The sequence below is a fragment of the Anas platyrhynchos genome, chromosome 3, assembly GCF_047663525.1.
Source record: "Anas platyrhynchos isolate ZD024472 breed Pekin duck chromosome 3, IASCAAS_PekinDuck_T2T, whole genome shotgun sequence".
Lineage (NCBI taxonomy): Eukaryota > Metazoa > Chordata > Aves > Anseriformes > Anatidae > Anas > Anas platyrhynchos.
In genome coordinates, this window is record NC_092589.1 from 2,093,581 (window position 1) to 2,114,935 (window position 21,355).

Here is a 21,355-nt window from a genome sequence, read left to right on the forward strand (position 1 = left end):
GAGCAAACCTAAACGTATCCCTAGCCGTCATCGGAGAGGAGTGAAAAATCAGGCCCCAGGAAATGCGTTCCGAGCCCCTTTGGACCATCCAAAAGTGCCCCCAAAGGAAGGCTTTGGGTACAAGAGAACTCCCCAGGGGAGCCTTTACGCAGCCCCACATGCAACTGGACCCTCCGGGTTCGCTGTTTCCGAGCATCCCTAAACATAGCCCTAGCCGTCATCGAAGACGACTGAAAAATCAGGCCCCAGGAAATGCGTTCCGAGCCCTTTTCGCCAATTCAAAAGTGCCCCCAAAGGAAGGCTTTGGGTACAAGAGAACTCCCCAGGGTAGCCTTTACGCAGCCCCACATGCAACTGGACCCTCCGGGTTTGCTGTTTCCGAGCATCCCTATACATAGCCCTAGCCGGCATGGGAGTAGACTGAAAAACCGGGCCTCAGGAAATGCGTTGCAAGCCCCTTTCGCCCATCCAAAAGTGTCACCAACGGAAGGCTTTGGGTACAAGAGAACTCCCCAGGGGAGCCTTTACGCAGCCCCACATGCAACTGGACCCTCCGGGTTCGCTGTTCCTGAGCAAACCTAAACGTATCCCTAGCCGTCATCGGAGACGAGTGAAAAATCAGGCCCCAGGAAATGCGTTCCGAGCCCTTTTCGCCCATCCAAAAGTGCCCCCAAAGGAAGGCTTTGGGTACAAGTGAACTCCCCAGGGGAGCCTTTACGCAGCCCCACATGCAACTGGACCTTCCGGGTTCGCTGTTTCCGAGCATCCCTAAACATAGCCCTAGAAGTCATCGGAGACGAGTGAAAAATCAGGCCCCAGGAAATGCGTTGCGAGCCCCTTTGGACCATCCAAAAGTGTCACCAAAGGAAGGCTTTGGGTACAAGTGAACTCCCCAGGGGAGCCTTTACGCAGCCCCACATGCAACTGGACCCTCCGGGTTCGCTGTTTCTGAGCATCCCTAAACATATCCCTAGCCGGCATCGAAGACGACTGAAAAATCAGGCCCCAGGAAACGCGTTGCGAGCCCTTTTTGCCCATCCAAAAGTGCCCCCAAAGGAAGGCTTTGGGTACAAGAGAACTCCCCAGGGGAGCCTTTACGCAGCCCCACATGCAACTGGACCCTCCGGGTTCGCTGTTTCCGAGCAACCCTAAACATAGCCCTAGCCGGCATGGGAGTAGACTGAAAAACCAGGCCTCAGGAATTGCGTTGCAAGCCCCTTTGGACCATCCAAAAGTGTCACCAAAGGAAGGCTTTGGGTACAAGAGAACTCCCCAGGGGAGCCTTTACGCAGCCCCACATGCAACTGGACCCTCCGGGTTCGCTGTTCCTGAGCAAACCTAAACGTATCCCTAGCCGTCATCGGAGAGGAGTGAAAAATCAGGCCCCAGGAAATGCGTTCCGAGCCCCTTTGGACCATCCAAAAGTGCCCCCAAAGGAAGGCTTTGGGTAGAAGTGAACTCCCCAGGGGAGCCTTTACGCAGCCCCACATGCAACTGGACCCTCCGGGTTCGCTGTTTCCGAGCATCCCTAAACATAGCCCTAGCCGGCATCGAAGACGACTGAAAAATCAGTCCCCAGGAAACCCGTTGCGAGACCCTTTCGCCCATCCAAAAGTGCCCCCAAAGGAAGGCTTGGGGTACATCTGAAGTTCCCAGGGGAGCCTTTACGCAGCCCCACATGCAACTGGACCCTCCGGGTTTGCTGTTTCCGAGCATCCCTAAACATAGCGCTAGCCGTCATCGGAGACGACTGAAAAATCAGGCCCCAGGAAACGCGTTGCGAGACCCTTTCGCCCATCCAAAAGTGCCCCCAAAGGAAGGCTTGGGGTACATCTGAAGTTCCCCGGGGAGCCTTTACGCAGCCCCACATGCAACTGGACCCTCCGGGTTCGCTGTTTCCGAGCATCCCTAAACATATCCCTAGCCGGCATGGGAGTAGACTGAAAAACCGGGCATCAGGAAATGCGTTGCAAGCCCCTTTGGACCATCCAAAAGTGTCACCAAAGGAAGGCTTTGGGTACAAGTGAACTCCCCAGGGGAGCCTTTATGCAGCCCCACATGCAACTGGACCCTCCGGGTTCGCTGTTCCTGAGCAAACCTAAACATAGCCCTAGCCGTCATCGGAGACGAGTGAAAAATCAGGCCCCAGGAAATGCGTTCCGAGCCCTTTTCGCCAATTCAAAAGTGCCCCCAAAGGAAGGCTTTGGGTACAAGTGAACTCCCCAGGGGAGTCTTAACGCAGCCCCACATGCAACTGGACCCTCCGGGTTCGCTGTTCCCGAGCATCCCTAAACATATCTCTAGCCGGCATCGAAGACGACTGAAAAATCAGGCCCCAGGAAACGCGATGCGAGCCCTTTTCGCCCATCCAAAAGTGCCCCCAAAGGAAGGCTTTGGGTACAAGAGAACTCCCCAGGGGAGCCTTTATGCAGCCCCACATGCAACTGGACCCTCCGGGTTCGCTGTTTCCGAACAACCCTAAACATAGCCCTAGCCGGCATGGGAGTAGACTGAAAAACCGGGCCTCAGGAAATGCGTTGCAAGCCCCTTTGGACCATCCAAAAGTGCCCCCAAAGGAAGGCTTTGGGTACATCTGAAGTTCCCAGGGGAGCCTTTACGCAGCCCCACATGCAACTGGACCCTCCGGGTTTGCTGTTTCCGAGCATCCCTAAACATAGCGCTATCCGTCATCGGAGACGACTGAAAAATCAGGCCCCAGGAAACGCGTTGCGAGACCCTTTCGCCCATTCAAAAGTGCCCCCAAAGGAAGGCTTGGGGTACATCTGAAGTTCCCCGGGGAGCCTTTACGCAGCCCCACATGCAACTGGACCCTCCGGGTTCGCTGTTCCTGAGCAAACCTAAACGTATCCCTAGCCGTCATCGGAGAGGAGTGAAAAATCAGGCCCCAGGAAATGCGTTCCGAGCCCCTTTGGACCATCCAAAAGTGCCCCCAAAGGAAGGCTTTGGGTACAAGAGAACTCCCCAGGGGAGCCTTTACGCAGCCCCACATGCAACTGGACCCTCCGGGTTCGCTGTTTCCGAGCATCCCTAAACATAGCCCTAGCCGTCATCGAAGACGACTGAAAAATCAGGCCCCAGGAAATGCGTTCCGAGCCCTTTTCGCCAATTCAAAAGTGCCCCCAAAGGAAGGCTTTGGGTACAAGAGAACTCCCCAGGGGAGCCTTTACGCAGCCCCACATGCAACTGGACCCTCCGGGTTTGCTGTTTCCGAGCATCCCTATACATAGCCCTAGCCGGCATGGGAGTAGACTGAAAAACCGGGCCTCAGGAAATGCGTTGCAAGCCCCTTTCGCCCATCCAAAAGTGTCACCAACGGAAGGCTTTGGGTACAAGAGAACTCCCCAGGGGAGCCTTTACGCAGCCCCACATGCAACTGGACCCTCCGGGTTCGCTGTTCCTGAGCAAACCTAAACGTATCCCTAGCCGTCATCGGAGACGAGTGAAAAATCAGGCCCCAGGAAATGCGTTCCGAGCCCTTTTCGCCCATCCAAAAGTGCCCCCAAAGGAAGGCTTTGGGTACAAGTGAACTCCCCAGGGGAGCCTTTACGCAGCCCCACATGCAACTGGACCTTCCGGGTTCGCTGTTTCCGAGCATCCCTAAACATAGCCCTAGAAGTCATCGGAGACGAGTGAAAAATCAGGCCCCAGGAAACGCGTTCCGAGCGCTTTTCGCCATTTCAAAAGTGCCCCCAAAGGAAAGCTTTGGGTACAAGAGAACTCCCCAGGGGAGCCTTTACGCAGCCCCACATGCAACTGGACCTTCCGGGTTCGCTGTTTCCGAGCATCCCTAAACATATCCCTGGCCGGCATCGAAGACGACTGAAAATTCAGGCCCCAGGAAACGCGTTGTGAGCCCTTTTCGACCATCCAAAAGTGTCCCCAAAGGAAGGCTTTGGGTACAAGAGAACTCCCCAGGGGAGCCTTTACGCAGCCCCACATGCAACTGGACCCTCCGGGTTGGCTGTTTCCGAGCAACCCTAAACATAGCCCTAGGTGGCATGGGAGTAGACTGAAAAAACGGGCCTCAGGAAATGCGTTGCAAGCCCCTTTAGACCATCCAAAAGTGCCCCAAAATGAAGGCTTTATGTACAAGTGAACTCCCCAGGGGAGCCTTTACGCAGCCCCACATGCAACTGGACCCTCCGGGTTCGCTGTTTCCGAGCAACCCTAAACATAGCCCTAGCCGGCATCGAAGACGACTGAAAAATCAGGCCCCAGGAATCGCGTTGCGAGCCATTTTCGCCCATCCAAAAGTGCCCCCAAAGGAAGGCTTTGGGTACATCTCAAGTTCCCCGGGGAGCCTTTACGCAGCCCCACATGCAACTGGACCCTCCGGGTTCGCTGTTTCCGAGCAACCCTAAACATAGCCCTAGCCGTCATGGGAGAAGTCTGAAAAACCGGGCCTCAGGAAATGCGTTGCAAGCCCTTTTCGCCCATCCAAAAGTGCCCCCAAAGGAAGGCTTTGGGTACATCTGACGTTCCCAGGGGATCCTTTATGCAGCCCCACATGCAACTGGACCCTCCGGGTTCGCTGTTTCCGAGCATCCCTAAACATAGCCCTAGCCGTCATCGGAGACGAGTGAAAAATCAGGCCCCAGGAAACGCGTTCCGAGCCCTTTTCGCCAATTCAAAAGTGCCCCCAAAAGAAAGCTTTGGGTACAAGAGAAGTTCCCAGGGGAGCCTTTACGCAGCCCCACATGCAACTGGACCCTCCGGGTTCGCTGTTTCCGAGCATCCCTAAACATAGCTCTGGCCGGCATCGAAGACAACTGAAAAATCAGCCCCCAGGAAACGCGTTGCGAGACCCTTTCGCCCATCCATAAGTGCCCCCAAAGGAAGGCTTTGGGTACATCTGAAGTTCCCCGGGGAGCCTTTACGCAGCCCCATATGCAACTGGACCCTTCGGGTTTGCTGTTTCCGAGCATCCCTAAACATAGCGCTAGCCGTCATTTGAGACGACTGAAAAATCAGGCCCCAGGAAATGCGTTGCGAGCCCCTTTGGACCATCCAAAAGTGCCTCCAAAGGAAGGCTTTGGGTACAAGTGAACTCCCCAGGGGAGCCTTAACGCAGCCCCACATGCAACTGGACCCTCCGGGTTCGCTGTTTCTGAGCATCCCTAAACATATCCCTAGCCGGCATCGAAGACGAGTGAAAAATCAGGCCCCAGGAAAAGCGTTGCGAGCCCTTTTCGCTCATCCAAAAGTGCCCCCAAAGGAAGGCTTTGGGTACAAGAGAACTCCCCAGGGGAGCCTTTACGCAGCCCCACATGCAACTGGACCCTCCGGGTTCGCTGTTTCCGAGCAACCCTAAACATAGCCCTAGCCGGAATGGGAGTAGACTGAAAAACCGGGCCTCAGGAAATGCGTTGCAAGCCCCTTTGGACCATCCAAAAGTGTCACCAAAGGAAGGCTTTGGGTACAAGAGAACTCCCCAGGGGAGCCTTTACGCAGCCCCACATGCAACTGGACCCTCCGGGTTCGCTGTTTCCGAGTATCCCTAAACATATCCCTAGCCGTCTTCGGAGACGAGTGAAAAATAAGGCCCCAGGAAATGCATTCCGAGCCCCTTTGGACCATCCAAAAGTGCCCCCAAAGGAAGGCTTTGGGTACAAGTGAACTCCCCAGGGGAGCCTTTACGCAGCCCCACATGCAACTGGACCCTCCGGGTTCGCTGTTTCCGAGCATCCCTAAACATAGCCCTAGCCGGCATCGAAGACGACTGAAAAATCAGGCCCCAGGAAATGCGTTGCGAGCCCTTTTCGCCCATCCAAAAGTGCCCCCAAAGGAAGGCTTTGGGTACAAGAGAACTCCCCAGGGGAGCCTTTATGCAGCCCCACATGCAACTGGACCATCCAGGTTCACTGTTTCCGAGCATCCCTAAACATAGCCCTGGCCGGCATCGGAGACGAGTCAAAAATCAGGCCCCAGGAAACGCGTTTCGAGACTGTTTCGCCCATCCAAAAGTGCCCCCAAAGGAAGGCTTTGGGTACATCTGAAGTTCCCCGGGGAGCCTTTATGCAGCCCCATATGCAACTGGACCCTCCGGGTTCGCTGTTTCCGAGCATCCATAAACACAGCCCTTACCGTCATTTGAGACGACTGAAAAATCAGGCCCCAGGAAATGCATTCCGAGCCCCTTTGGACCATCCAAAAGTGCCCCCAAAGGAAGGCTTTGGGTACATCTGAAGTTCCCCGGGGAGCCTTTACGCAGCCCCACATGCAACTGGACCAGCCGGGTTCGCTGTTTCCGAGCATCCCTAAACATAGCCCTAGCCGTCATCGGAGACGAGTGAAAAATCAGGCCCCCGGAAATGCATTCCGAGCCCCTTTGGACCATCCAAAAGTGCCCCCAAAGGAAGTCTTTGGGTACAAGTGAACTCCCCAGGGGAGCCTTTACGCAGCCCCACATGCAACTGGACCCTCCGGGTTCGCTGTTTCCGAGCATCCCTAAACATAGCGCTAGCCGTCATTTGAGACGACTGAAAAATCAGGCCCCAGGAAACGCGTTGCGAGACCCTTTCGCCCATCCAAAAGCTCCCCCAAAGGAAGGCTTGGGGTACATCTGAAGTTCCCCGGGGAGCCTTTACGCAGCCCCACATGCAACTGGACCCTCCGGGTTCGCTGTTTCCGAGCAACCCTAAACATAGCCCTAGCCGGCATGGGAGTAGACTGAAAAACCAGGCCTCAGGAAATACGTTGCAAGCCCCTTTGGACCATCCAAAAGTGTCACCAAAGGAAGGCTTTGGGTACAAGAGAACTCCCCAGGGGAGCCTTTACGCAGCCCCACATGCAACTGGACCCTCCGGGTTCGCTGTTCCTGAGCAAACCTAAACCTATCCCTAGCCGTCATCGGAGAGGAGTGAAAAATCAGGCCCCAGGAAATGCGTTCCGAGCCCCTTTGGACCATCCAAAAGTGCCCCCGAAGGAAGGCTTTGGGTACAAGAGAACTCCCCAGGGGAGCCTTTACGCAGCCCCACATGCAACTGGACCCTCCGGGTTCGCTGTTTCCGAGCAACCCTAAACATAGCCCTAGCCGGAATGGGAGTAGACTGAAAAACCGGGCCTCAGGAAATGCGTTGCAAGCCCCTTTGGACCATCCAAAAGTGTCACCAAAGGAAGGCTTTGGGTACAAGAGAACTCCCCAGGGGAGCCTTTACGCAGCCCCACATGCAACTGGACCCTCCGGGTTCGCTGTTTCCGAGTATCCCTAAACATATCCCTAGCCGTCTTCGGAGACGAGTGAAAAATAAGGCCCCAGGAAATGCATTCCGAGCCCCTTTGGACCATCCAAAAGTGCCCCCAAAGGAAGGCTTTGGGTACAAGTGAACTCCCCAGGGGAGCCTTTACGCAGCCCCACATGCAACTGGACCCTCCGGGTTTGCTGTTTCCGAGCAAACCTAAACGTATCCCTAGCCGTCATCGGAGACGAGTGAAAAATCAGGCCCCAGGAAATGCATTCCGAGCCCCTTTGGACCATCCAAAAGTGCCCCCAAAGGAAGGCTTTGGGTACAAGAGAACTCCCCAGGGGAGCCTTTGCGCAGCCCCACATGCAACTGGACCCTCCGGGTTTGCTGTTTCCGAGCATCCCTAAACATAGCCCTAGCCGGCATCGAAGACGACTGAAAAATCAGGCCCCAGGATACGCGTTGCGAGCCCTTTTCGCCCAGTCAAAAGTGCCCCCAAAGGAAGGCTGTGGGTACAAGAGAACTCCCCAGGGGAGCCTTTACGCAGCCCCACATGCAACTGGACCCTCCGGGTTCGCTGTTTCCGAGTATCCCTAAACATAGCCCTAGCCGTCTTCGGAGACGAGTGAAAAATCAGGCCCCAGGAAATGCATTCTGAGCCCCTTTGGACCATCCAAAAGTGCCCCCAAAGGAAGGCTTTGGGTAGAAGTGAACTCCCCAGGGGAGCCTTTACGCAGGCCCACATGCAACTGTACCCTCCGGGTTCGCTGTTTCCGAGCATCCCTAAACATAGCCCTAGCCGGCATCGAAGACGACTGAAAAATCAGGCCCCAGGAAATGCGTTGCAAGCCCTTTTCGCCCATCCAAAAGTGCCCCCAAAGGAAGGCTTTGGGTACATCTGAAGTTCCCAGGGGAGCCTTCACGCAGCCCCACATGCAACTGGACCCTCCGGGTTCGCTGTTTCCGAGCATCCCTAAACATAGCCCTAGCCGGCAGGGGAGTAGACTGAAAAACCGGGCCTCAGGAAATGTGTTGCAAGACCCTTTCGCCCATCCAAAAGTGCCCCCAAAGGAAGGCTTGGGGTACATCTGAAGTTCCCAGGGGAGCCTTTACGCAGCCCCACATGCAACTGGACCCTCCGGGTTCGCTGTTTCCGAGCATCCCTAAACATAACCCTAGCCGTCATCGGAGACGAGTGAAAAATCAGGCCCCAGGAAATGCGTTCCGAGCCCTTTTCGACCATCCAAAAGTGTCACCAAAGGAAGGCTATGGGTACAAGAGAACTCCCCAGGGGAGCTTTTACGCAGCCCCACATGCAACTGGACCCTCCGGGTTCGCTGTTTCCGAGTATCCCTAAACATAGCCATAGCCGTCTTCGGAGACGAGTGAAAAATCAGGCCCCAGGAAATGCATTCCGAGCCCCTTTGGACCATCCAAAAGTGCCACCAAAGTAAGGCTTTGGGTACAAGTGAACTCCCCAGGGGAGCCTTTATGCAGCCCCACATGCAACTGGACCCTCCGGGTTCGCTGTTTCCGAGCATCCCTAAACATAGCCCTAGCCGGCATCGAAGAAGACTAAAAAATCAGGCCCCAGGAAATGCGTTGCAAGCCCTTTTCGCCCAACCAAAAGTGCCCCCAAAACAAGGCTTTGGGTACAAGAGAACTCCCCAGGGGAGCCTTTACGCAGCCCCACATGCAACTGGACCCTCCGGGTTCGCTGTTTCCGAGCATCCCTAAACATAGCCCTAGCCGTCATCGGAGACGAGTGAAAAATCAGGCCCCAGGAAATGCGTTCCGAGCCATTTTCGACCATCCAAAAGTGTCACCAAAGGAAGGCTTTGGGTACAAGTGAACTCCCCAGGGGAGCCTTTACGCAGCCCCACATGCAACTGGACCCTCCGGGTTCGCTGTTTCCGAGCATCCCTAAACATATCCCTAGCCGGCATGGGAGTAGACTGAAAAACCGGGCCTCAGGAAATGAGTTGCAAGCCCCTTTGGACCATCCAAAAGTGTCACCAAAGGAAGGCTTTGGGTACAAGAGAACTCCCCAGGGGAGCCTTTACGCAGCCCCACATGCAACTGGACCCTCCGGGTTCGCTGTTCCTGAGCAAACCTAAACGTATCCCTAGTCGGCATCGGAGACGAGTGAAAAATCAGGCCCCAGGAAATGCGTTCCGAGCCCCTTTGGACCATCCAAAAGTGCCCCCAAAGGAAGGCTTTGGGTAGAAGTGAACTCCCCAGGGGAGCCTTTACGCAGCCCCACATGCAACTGGACCCTCCGGGTTCGCTGTTTCCGAGCATCCCTAAACATAGCCCTAGCCGGCATCGAAGACGACTGAAAAATCAGGCCCCAGGAAATGCGTTGCGAGCCCTTTTGGACCATCCAAAAGTGCCCCCAAAGGAAGGCTTTGGGTACAAGAGAACTCCCCACGGGAGCCTTTATGCAGCCCCACATGCAACTGGACCCTCCGGGTTCGCTGTTTCCGAGCATCCCTAAACTTAGCCCTAGCCGTCTTCGGAGACGAGTGAAAAATCAGGCTCCAGGAAACACGTTGCGAGACCCTTTCGCCCATCCAAAAGTGCCCCCAAAGGAAGGCTTTGGGTACATCTGAAGTTCCCCGGGGAGCCTTTACGCAGCCCCACATGCAACTGGACCCTCCGGGTTCGCTGTTTCCGAGCATCCCTAAACATAGCCCTAGCCGGCATCGAAGACGACTGAAAAATCAGGCCCCAGGAAACGCGTTGCGAGCCCTTTTCGCCCAACCAAAAGTGCCCCCAAAGGAAGGCTTTGGGTACAAGAGAACTCCCCAGGGGAGCCTTTACGCAGCCCCACATGCAACTGGACCCTCCGGGTTCGCTGTTTCCGAGCAACCCTAAACATAGCCCTAGCCGGCATGGGAGTAGACTGAAAAACCGGGCCTCAGGAAATGCGTTGCAATCCCCTTTGGACCATCCAAAAGTGTCACCAAAGGAAGGCTTTGGGTACAAGAGAACTCTCCAGGGGAGCCTTTACGCAGCCCCACATGCAACTGGACCCTCCGGGTTCGCTGTTCCTGAGCAAACCTAAACGTAGCCCTAGCCGTCATCGGAGACGAGTGAAAAATCAGGCCCCAGGAAATGCATTCCGAGCCCCTTTGGACCATCCAAAAGTGCCCCCAAAGGAAGGCTTTGGGTACAAGTGAACTCCCCAGGGGAACCTTTGCGCAGCCCCACATGCAACTAGACCCTCCGGGTTTGCTGTTTCCGAGCATCCCTAAACATAGCCCTAGCCGGCATCGAAGACGACTGAAAAATCAGGCCCCAGGATACGCGTTGCGAGCCCTTTTCGCCCATTCAAAAGTGCCCCCAAAGGAAGGCTGTGGGTGCAAGAGAACTCCCCAGGGGAGCCTTTACGCAGCCCCACATGCAACTGGACCCTCCGGGTTCGCTGTTTCCGAGTATCCCTAAACATAGCCCTAGCCGTCTTCGGAGACGAGTGAAAAATCAGGCCCCAGGAAATGCGTTCCGAGCCCCTTTGGACCATACAAAAGTGCCCCCAAAGGAAGGCTTTGGGTACAAGTGAACTCCCCAGGGGAGCCTTTACGCAGCCCCACATGCAACTGGACCCTCCGGGTTCGCTGTTTCCGAGCATCCCTAAACATAGCCCTAGCCGTCATCGGAGACGACTGAAAAATCAGGCCCCAGGAAATGCGTTCCGAGCCCTTTTCGCCAATTCAAATGTGCCCCCAAAGGAAGGCTTTGGGTACAAGAGAACTCCCCAGGGGAGCCTTTACGCAGCCCCACATGCAACTGGACCCTCCGGGTTCGCTGTTTCCGAGCATCCCTAAATATAGCCCTAGCCGGCATGGGAGTAGACTGAAAAACCGGGCCTCAGGAAATGTGTTGCAAGACCCTTTCGCCCATCCAAATGTGTCACCAAAGGAAGTCTTTGGGTACAAGAGAACTCCCCAGGGGAGCCTTTACGCAGCCCCACATGCAACTGGACCCTCCGGGTTCGCTGTTCCTGAGCAAACCTAAACGTATCCCTAGCCGTCATCGGAGACGAGTGAAAAATCAGGCCCCAGGAAATGCGTTCCGAGCCCCTTTGGACCATCCAAAAGTGCCCCCAAAGGAAGGCTTTGGGTACAAGAGAACTCCCCAGGGGAGCCTTTACGCAGCCCCACATGCAACTAGACCATCCGAGTTCGCTGTTTCCGAGCATCCCTAAACATATCCCTAGCCGGCATCGAAGACGACTGAAAAATCAGGCCCCAGGATATGCGTTGCGAGCCCTTTTCGCCCATTCAAAAGTGCCCCCAAAGGAAGGCTATGGGTACAAGAGAACTCCCCAGGGGAGCCTTTACGCAGCCCCACATGCAACTGGACCCTCCGGGTTCGCTGTTTCCGAGCAACCCTAAACATAGCCCTAGCCGGCATGGGAGTAGACTGAAAAACCGGGCCTCAGGAAATGCGTTGCAATCTCCTTTGGACCATCCAAAAGTGTCACCAAAGGAAGGCTTTGGGTACAAGAGAACTCCCCAGGGGAGCCTTTACGCAGCCCCACATGCAACTGGACCCTCCGGGTTTGCTGTTTCCGAGCAAACCTAAACGTATCCCTAGCCGTCATCGGAGACGAGTGAAAAATCAGGCCCCAGGAAATGCATTCCGAGCCCCTTTGGACCATCCAAAAGTGCCCCCAAAGGAAGGCTTTGGGTACAAGAGAACTCCCCAGGGGAGCCTTTGCGCAGCCCCACATGCAACTGGACCCTCCGGGTTTGCTGTTTCCGAGCATCCCTAAACATAGCCCTAGCCGGCATCGAAGACGACTGAAAAATCAGGCCCCAGGATACGCGTTGCGAGCCCTTTTCGCCCAGTCAAAAGTGCCCCCAAAGGAAGGCTGTGGGTACAAGAGAACTCCCCAGGGGAGCCTTTACGCAGCCCCACATGCAACTGGACCCTCCGGGTTCGCTGTTTCCGAGTATCCCTAAACATAGCCCTAGCCGTCTTCGGAGACGAGTGAAAAATCAGGCCCCAGGAAATGCATTCTGAGCCCCTTTGGACCATCCAAAAGTGCCCCCAAAGGAAGGCTTTGGGTAGAAGTGAACTCCCCAGGGGAGCCTTTACGCAGGCCCACATGCAACTGTACCCTCCGGGTTCGCTGTTTCCGAGCATCCCTAAACATAGCCCTAGCCGGCATCGAAGACGACTGAAAAATCAGGCCCCAGGAAATGCGTTGCAAGCCCTTTTCGCCCATCCAAAAGTGCCCCCAAAGGAAGGCTTTGGGTACATCTGAAGTTCCCAGGGGAGCCTTCACGCAGCCCCACATGCAACTGGACCCTCCGGGTTCGCTGTTTCCGAGCATCCCTAAACATAGCCCTAGCCGGCAGGGGAGTAGACTGAAAAACCGGGCCTCAGGAAATGTGTTGCAAGACCCTTTCGCCCATCCAAAAGTGCCCCCAAAGGAAGGCTTGGGGTACATCTGAAGTTCCCAGGGGAGCCTTTACGCAGCCCCACATGCAACTGGACCCTCCGGGTTCGCTGTTTCCGAGCATCCCTAAACATAACCCTAGCCGTCATCGGAGACGAGTGAAAAATCAGGCCCCAGGAAATGCGTTCCGAGCCCTTTTCGACCATCCAAAAGTGTCACCAAAGGAAGGCTATGGGTACAAGAGAACTCCCCAGGGGAGCTTTTACGCAGCCCCACATGCAACTGGACCCTCCGGGTTCGCTGTTTCCGAGTATCCCTAAACATAGCCATAGCCGTCTTCGGAGACGAGTGAAAAATCAGGCCCCAGGAAATGCATTCCGAGCCCCTTTGGACCATCCAAAAGTGCCACCAAAGTAAGGCTTTGGGTACAAGTGAACTCCCCAGGGGAGCCTTTATGCAGCCCCACATGCAACTGGACCCTCCGGGTTCGCTGTTTCCGAGCATCCCTAAACATAGCCCTAGCCGGCATCGAAGAAGACTGAAAAATCAGGCCCCAGGAAATGCGTTGCAAGCCCTTTTCGCCCAACCAAAAGTGCCCCCAAAACAAGGCTTTGGGTACAAGAGAACTCCCCAGGGGAGCCTTTACGCAGCCCCACATGCAACTGGACCCTCCGGGTTCGCTGTTTCCGAGCATCCCTAAACATAGCCCTAGCCGTCATCGGAGACGAGTGAAAAATCAGGCCCCAGGAAATGCGTTCCGAGCCATTTTCGACCATCCAAAAGTGTCACCAAAGGAAGGCTTTGGGTACAAGTGAACTCCCCAGGGGAGCCTTTACGCAGCCCCACATGCAACTGGACCCTCCGGGTTCGCTGTTTCCGAGCATCCCTAAACATATCCCTAGCCGGCATGGGAGTAGACTGAAAAACCGGGCCTCAGGAAATGAGTTGCAAGCCCCTTTGGACCATCCAAAAGTGTCACCAAAGGAAGGCTTTGGGTACAAGAGAACTCCCCAGGGGAGCCTTTACGCAGCCCCACATGCAACTGGACCCTCCGGGTTCGCTGTTCCTGAGCAAACCTAAACGTATCCCTAGTCGGCATCGGAGACGAGTGAAAAATCAGGCCCCAGGAAATGCGTTCCGAGCCCCTTTGGACCATCCAAAAGTGCCCCCAAAGGAAGGCTTTGGGTAGAAGTGAACTCCCCAGGGGAGCCTTTACGCAGCCCCACATGCAACTGGACCCTCCGGGTTCGCTGTTTCCGAGCATCCCTAAACATAGCCCTAGCCGGCATCGAAGACGACTGAAAAATCAGGCCCCAGGAAATGCGTTGCGAGCCCTTTTGGACCATCCAAAAGTGCCCCCAAAGGAAGGCTTTGGGTACAAGAGAACTCCCCACGGGAGCCTTTATGCAGCCCCACATGCAACTGGACCCTCCGGGTTCGCTGTTTCCGAGCATCCCTAAACTTAGCCCTAGCCGTCTTCGGAGACGAGTGAAAAATCAGGCTCCAGGAAACACGTTGCGAGACCCTTTCGCCCATCCAAAAGTGCCCCCAAAGGAAGGCTTTGGGTACATCTGAAGTTCCCCGGGGAGCCTTTACGCAGCCCCACATGCAACTGGACCCTCCGGGTTCGCTGTTTCCGAGCATCCCTAAACATAGCCCTAGCCGGCATCGAAGACGACTGAAAAATCAGGCCCCAGGAAACGCGTTGCGAGCCCTTTTCGCCCAACCAAAAGTGCCCCCAAAGGAAGGCTTTGGGTACAAGAGAACTCCCCAGGGGAGCCTTTACGCAGCCCCACATGCAACTGGACCCTCCGGGTTCGCTGTTTCCGAGCAACCCTAAACATAGCCCTAGCCGGCATGGGAGTAGACTGAAAAACCGGGCCTCAGGAAATGCGTTGCAATCCCCTTTGGACCATCCAAAAGTGTCACCAAAGGAAGGCTTTGGGTACAAGAGAACTCTCCAGGGGAGCCTTTACGCAGCCCCACATGCAACTGGACCCTCCGGGTTCGCTGTTCCTGAGCAAACCTAAACGTAGCCCTAGCCGTCATCGGAGACGAGTGAAAAATCAGGCCCCAGGAAATGCATTCCGAGCCCCTTTGGACCATCCAAAAGTGCCCCCAAAGGAAGGCTTTGGGTACAAGTGAACTCCCCAGGGGAGCCTTTGCGCAGCCCCACATGCAACTAGACCCTCCGGGTTTGCTGTTTCCGAGCATCCCTAAACATAGCCCTAGCCGGCATCGAAGACGACTGAAAAATCAGGCCCCAGGATACGCGTTGCGAGCCCTTTTCGCCCATTCAAAAGTGCCCCCAAAGGAAGGCTGTGGGTGCAAGAGAACTCCCCAGGGGAGCCTTTACGCAGCCCCACATGCAACTGGACCCTCCGGGTTCGCTGTTTCCGAGTATCCCTAAACATAGCCCTAGCCGTCTTCGGAGACGAGTGAAAAATCAGGCCCCAGGAAATGCGTTCCGAGCCCCTTTGGACCATACAAAAGTGCCCCCAAAGGAAGGCTTTGGGTACAAGTGAACTCCCCAGGGGAGCCTTTACGCAGCCCCACATGCAACTGGACCCTCCGGGTTCGCTGTTTCCGAGCATCCCTAAACATAGCCCTAGCCGTCATCGGAGACGACTGAAAAATCAGGCCCCAGGAAATGCGTTCCGAGCCCTTTTCGCCAATTCAAATGTGCCCCCAAAGGAAGGCTTTGGGTACAAGAGAACTCCCCAGGGGAGCCTTTACGCAGCCCCACATGCAACTGGACCCTCCGGGTTCGCTGTTTCCGAGCATCCCTAAATATAGCCCTAGCCGGCATGGGAGTAGACTGAAAAACCGGGCCTCAGGAAATGTGTTGCAAGACCCTTTCGCCCATCCAAATGTGTCACCAAAGGAAGTCTTTGGGTACAAGAGAACTCCCCAGGGGAGCCTTTACGCAGCCCCACATGCAACTGGACCCTCCGGGTTCGCTGTTCCTGAGCAAACCTAAACGTATCCCTAGCCGTCATCGGAGACGAGTGAAAAATCAGGCCCCAGGAAATGCGTTCCGAGCCCCTTTGGACCATCCAAAAGTGCCCCCAAAGGAAGGCTTTGGGTACAAGAGAACTCCCCAGGGGAGCCTTTACGCAGCCCCACATGCAACTAGACCATCCGAGTTCGCTGTTTCCGAGCATCCCTAAACATATCCCTAGCCGGCATCGAAGACGACTGAAAAATCAGGCCCCAGGATATGCGTTGCGAGCCCTTTTCGCCCATTCAAAAGTGCCCCCAAAGGAAGGCTATGGGTACAAGAGAACTCCCCAGGGGAGCCTTTACGCAGCCCCACATGCAACTGGACCCTCCGGGTTCGCTGTTTCCGAGCATCCCTAAACATAGCCCTAGCCGTCTTCGGAGACGACTGAAAAATCAGGCACCAGGAAATGCTTTGCGAGCCCCTTTGGACCATCCAAAAGTGCCCCCAAAGGAAGGCTTTGGGTACAAGTGAACTCCCCAGGGGAGCCTTAACGCAGCCCCACATGCAACTGGACCCTCCGGGTTCGCTGTTTCCGAGCATCCCTAAACATAGCCCTAGCCGTCATCGGAGACGAGTGAAAAATCAGGCCCCAGGAAATGCGTTCCGAGCCCTTTTCGACCATCCAAAAGTGTCACCAAAGGAAGGCTTTGGGTACAAGTGAACTCCCCAGGGGAGCCTTTACGCAGCCCCACATGCAACTGGACCCTCCGGGTTCGCTGTTCCTGAGCAAACCTAAACGTATCCCTAGTCGGCATCGGAGACGAGTGAAAAATCAGGCCCCAGGAAATGCGTTCCGAGCCCCTTTGGACCATCCAAAAGTGCCCCCAAAGGAAGGCTTTGGGTACAAGAGAACTACCCACGGGAGCCTTTACGCAGCCCCACATGCAACTGGACCCTCCGGGTTCGCTGTTTCCGAGCATCCCTAAACTTAGCCCTAGCCGGCATCGGAGACGAGTGAAAAATCAGGCCCCAGGAAACGCGTTGCGAGACCCTTTCGCCCATCCAAAAGTGCCCCCAAAGGAAGGCTTTGGGTACATCTGAAGTTCCCCGGGGAGCCTTTACGCAGCCCCACATGCAACTGGACCCTCCGGGTTCGCTGTTTCCGAGCATCCATAAACATAGCCCTAGCCGGCATCGAAGACGACTGAAAAATCAGGCCCCAGGAAACGCGTTGCAAGCCCTTTTCGCCCAACAAAAAGTGCCCCCAAAGGAAGGCTTTGGTTAGAAGAGAACTCCCCAGGGGAGCCTTTACGCAGCCCCACATGCAACTGGACCCTCCGGGTTCGCTGTTTCCGAGCAACCCTAAACATAGCCCTAGCCGGCATGGGAGTAGACTGAAAAACCGGGCCTCAGGAAATGCGTTGCAAGCCCCTTTGGACCATCCAAAAGTGTCACCAAAGGAAGGCTTTGGGTACAAGAGAACTCCCCAGGGGAGCCTTTACGCAGCCCCACATGCAACTGGACCCTCCGGGTTCGCTGTTCCTGAGCAAAACTAAACATAGCCCTAGCCGTCATCGGAGACGAGTGAAAAATCAGGCCCCAGGAAATGCATTCCGAGCCCCTTTGGACCATCCAAAAGTGCCCCCAAAGGAAGGCTTTGGGTACAAGTGAACTCCCCAGGGGAGCCTTTGCGCAGCCCCACATGCAACTAGACCCTCCGGGTTTGCTGTTTCCGAGCATCCCTAAACATAGCCCTAGCCGGCATCGAAGACGACTGAAAAATCAGGCCCCAGGATATGCGTTGCGAGCCCTTTTCGCCCATTCAAAAGTGCCCCCAAAGGAAGGCTTTGGGTACAAGAGAACTCCCCAGGGGAGCCTTTACGCAGCCCCACATGCAACTGGACCCTCGGGGTTCGCTGTTTCCGAGTATCCCTAAACATAGCCCTAGCCGTCATCGGAGACGACTGAAAAATCAGGCCCCAGGAAATGCGTTGCGAGCCCCTTTGGACCATCCAAAAGTGCCCCCAAATGAAGGCTTTGGGTACAAGTGAACTCCCCAGGGGAGCCTTTACGCAGCCCCACATGCAACTGGACCCTCCGGGTTCGCTGTTTCCGAGCATCCACAAACATAGCCCTAGCCGGCATCGAAGACGACTAAAAAATCAGGCCCCAGGAAACGCGTTGCGAGCCCTTTTCGCCCAACCAAAAGTGCCCCCAAAGGAAGGCTTTGGTTAGAAGAGAACTCCCCAGGGGAGCCTTTACGCAGCCCCACATGCAACTGGACCCTCCGGGTTCGCTGTTTCCGAGCAACCCTAAACATAGCCCTAGCTGGCATGGGAGTAGACTGAAAAACCGGGCCTCAGGAAATGCGTTGCAAGCCCTTTTGGACCATCCAAAAGTGTCACCAAAGGAAGGCTTTGGGTACAAGAGAACTCCCCAGGGGAGCCTTTACGCAGCCCCACATGCAACTGGACCCTCCGGGTTCGCTGTTCCTGAGCAAACCTAAACGTAGCCCTAGCCGTCATCGGAGACGAGTGAAAAATCAGGCCCCAGGAAATGCATTCCGAGCCCCTTTGGACCATCCAAAAGTGCCCCCAAAGGAAGGCTTTGGGTACAAGTGAACTCCCCAGGGGAGCCTTTACGCAGCCCCACATGCAACTGGACCCTCCGGGTTTGCTGTTTCCGAGCATCCCTAAACATATCCCTAGCCGGCATCGAAGACGACTGAAAAATCAGGCCCCAGGAAATGCGTTGCGAGCCCTTTTCGCCCATTCAAAAGTGCCCCCAAAGGAAGGCTTTGGGTACAAGAGAACTCCCCAGGGGAGCCTTAACGCAGCCCCACATGCAACTGGACCCTCTGGGTTCGCTGTTTCCGAGTATCCCTAAACATAGCCCTAGCCATCTTCGGAGACGAGTGAAAAATCAGGCCCCAGGAAATGCGTTCCGAGCCCCTTTGGACCATCCAAAAGTGCACCAAAGGAAGGCTTTGGGTACAAGAGAACTCCCCAGGGGAGCCTTTACGCAGCCCCACATGCAACTGGACCCTCCGGGTTCGCTGTTTCCGAGCATCCCTAAACATAGCCCTAGCCGTCATCGGAGACGACTGAAAAATCAGGCCCCAGGAAATGCGTTCCGAGCCCTTTTCGCCAATTCAAAAGTGCCCCCAAAGGAAGGCTTTGGGTACAAGAGAACTCCCCAGGGGAGCCTTTACGCAGCCCCACATGCAACTGGACCCTCCGGGTTCGCTGTTTCCGAGCATCCCTAAACATAGCCCTAGCCGGCAGGGGAGTAGACTGAAAAACCGGGCCTCAGGAAATGTTTTGCAAGACCCTTTGGACCATCCAAAAGTGCCCCCAAAGGAAGGCTTTGGGTACAAGAGAACTCCCCAGGGGAGCCTTTACGCAGCCCCACATGCAACTAGACCATCCGAGTTCGCTGTTTCCGAGCATCCCTAAACATAGCCCTAGCCGGCATCGAAGACGACTGAAAAATCAGGCGCCAGGATATGCGTTGCGAGCCCTTTTCGCCCATTCAAAAGTGCCCCCAAAGGAAGGCTATGGGTACAAGAGAACTCCCCAGGGGAGCCTTTACGCAGCCCCACATGCAACTGGACCCTCCGGGTTCGCTGTTTCCGAGCATCCCTAAACATAGCCCTAGCCGTCTTCGGAGACGAGTGAAAAATCAGGCCCCAGGAAATGCGTTGCGAGACCCTTTGGACCATCCAAAAGTGCCCCCAAAGGAAGGCTTTGGGTACAAGAGAACTCCCCAGGGGAGCCTTTACGCAGCCCCACATGCAACTGGACCCTCCGGGTTCGCTGTTCCTGAGCAAACCTAAACGTATCCCTAGCCGTCATCGGAGACGAGTGAAAAATCAGGCCCCAGGAAATGCGTTCCTAGCCCTTTTCGCCCATCCAAAAGTGCCCCCAAAGGAAGGCTTTGGGTACAAGTGAACTCCCCAGGGGAGCCTTTACGCAGCCCCACATGCAACTGGACCCTCCGGGTTCGCTGTTTCCGAGCATCCGTAAACATAGCCCTAGACGTCATCGGAGACGAGTGAAAAATCAGGCCCAGGGAAACGCGTTCCGAGCGCTTTTCGCCATTTAAAAAGTGCCCCCAAAGGAAAGCTTTGGGTACAAGAGAACTCCCCAGGGGAGCCTTTACGCAGCCCCACATGCAACTGGACCTTCCGGGTTCGCTGTTTCCGAGCAACCCTAAACATAGCCCTAGCCGGCATCGAAGACGACTGAAAAATCAGGCCCCAGGATATGCGTTGCGAGCCCTTTTCGCCCATCCAAGAGTGTCCCCAAAGGAAGGCTGTGGGTACAAGAGAACTCCCCAGGGGAGCCTTTACGCAGCCCCACATGCAACTGGACTCTCCGGGTTCGCTGTTTCCGAGCAACCCTAAACATAGCCCTAGCTGGCATGGGAGTAGACTGAAAAACCGGGCCTCAGGAAATGTGTTGCAAGCCCCTTTAGACCATACAAAAGTGCCCCAAAATGAAGGCTTTATGTACAAGTGAATTCCCCAGGGGAGCCTTTACGCAGCCCCACATGCAACTGGACCCTCCGGGTTCGCTGTTTCCGAGCAACCCTAAACATAGCCCTAGCCGGCATCGAAGACGACTGAAAAATCAGGCCCCAGGAATCGCGTTGCGAGCCATTTTCGCCCATCCAAAAGTGCCCCCAAAGGAAGGCTTTGGGTACATCTGAAGTTCCCCGGGGAGCCTTTACGCAGCCCCACATGCAACTGGACCCTCCGGGTTCGCTGTTTCCGAGCATCCCTAAACTTAGCCCTAGCCATGTTCGGAGACGAGTGAAAAATCAGGCCCCATTAAACGCGTTGCGAGACCCTTTCGCCCATCCAAAAGTGCCCCCAAAGGAAGGCTTTGGGTACATCTGAAGTTCTCAGGGGAGCCTTTACGCAGCCCCACATGCAACTGGACCCTCTGGGTTCGCTGTTTCCGAGCAACCCTAAACATAGCCCTTACCGTCATCGGAGACGAGTGAAAAATCAGGCCCCAGGAAAAGCGTTCCGAGCCCTTTTCGCCAATTCAAAAGTGCCCCCAAAGGAAAGCTTTGGGTACAAGAGAACTCCCCAGGGGAGCCTTTACGCAGCCCCACATGCAACTGGACCCTCCGGGTTCGCTGTTTCCGAGCATCCCTAAACATAGCTCTGGCCGGCATCGAAGACAACTGAAAAATCAGGCCCCAGGAAACGCGTTGCGAGACCCTTTCGCCCATCCATAAGTGCCCCCAAAGGAAGGCTTTGAGTACATCTGAAGTTCCCAGGGGAGCCTTTACGCAGCCCCATATGCAACTGGACCCTCCGGGTTCGCTGTTTCCGAGCATCCCTAAACATAGCCCTAGCCGTCTTCGGAGACGACTGAAAAATCAGGCCCCAGGAAATGCGTTCCAAGCCCCTTTGGACCATCCAAATGTGCCCCCAAAGGAAGGCTTTGGGTACAAGTGAACTCCCCAGGGTAGCCTTAACGCAGCCCCACATGCAACTGGACCCTCCGGGTTCGCTGTTTCTGAGCATCCCTAAACATATCCCTAGCCGGCATCGAAGATGACGGAAAAATCAGGCCCCAGGAAACGCGTTGCGAGCCCTTTTCGCCCATCCAAAAGTGCCCCCAAAGGAAGGCTTTGGGTACAAGAGAACTCCCCAGGGGAGCCTTTACGCAGCCCCACATGCAACTGGACCCTCCGGGTTCGCTGTTTCCGATCATCCCTAAATATAGCCCTAGCCGGCATGGGAGTAGACTGAAAAACCGGGCCTCAGGAAATGCGTTGCAAGCC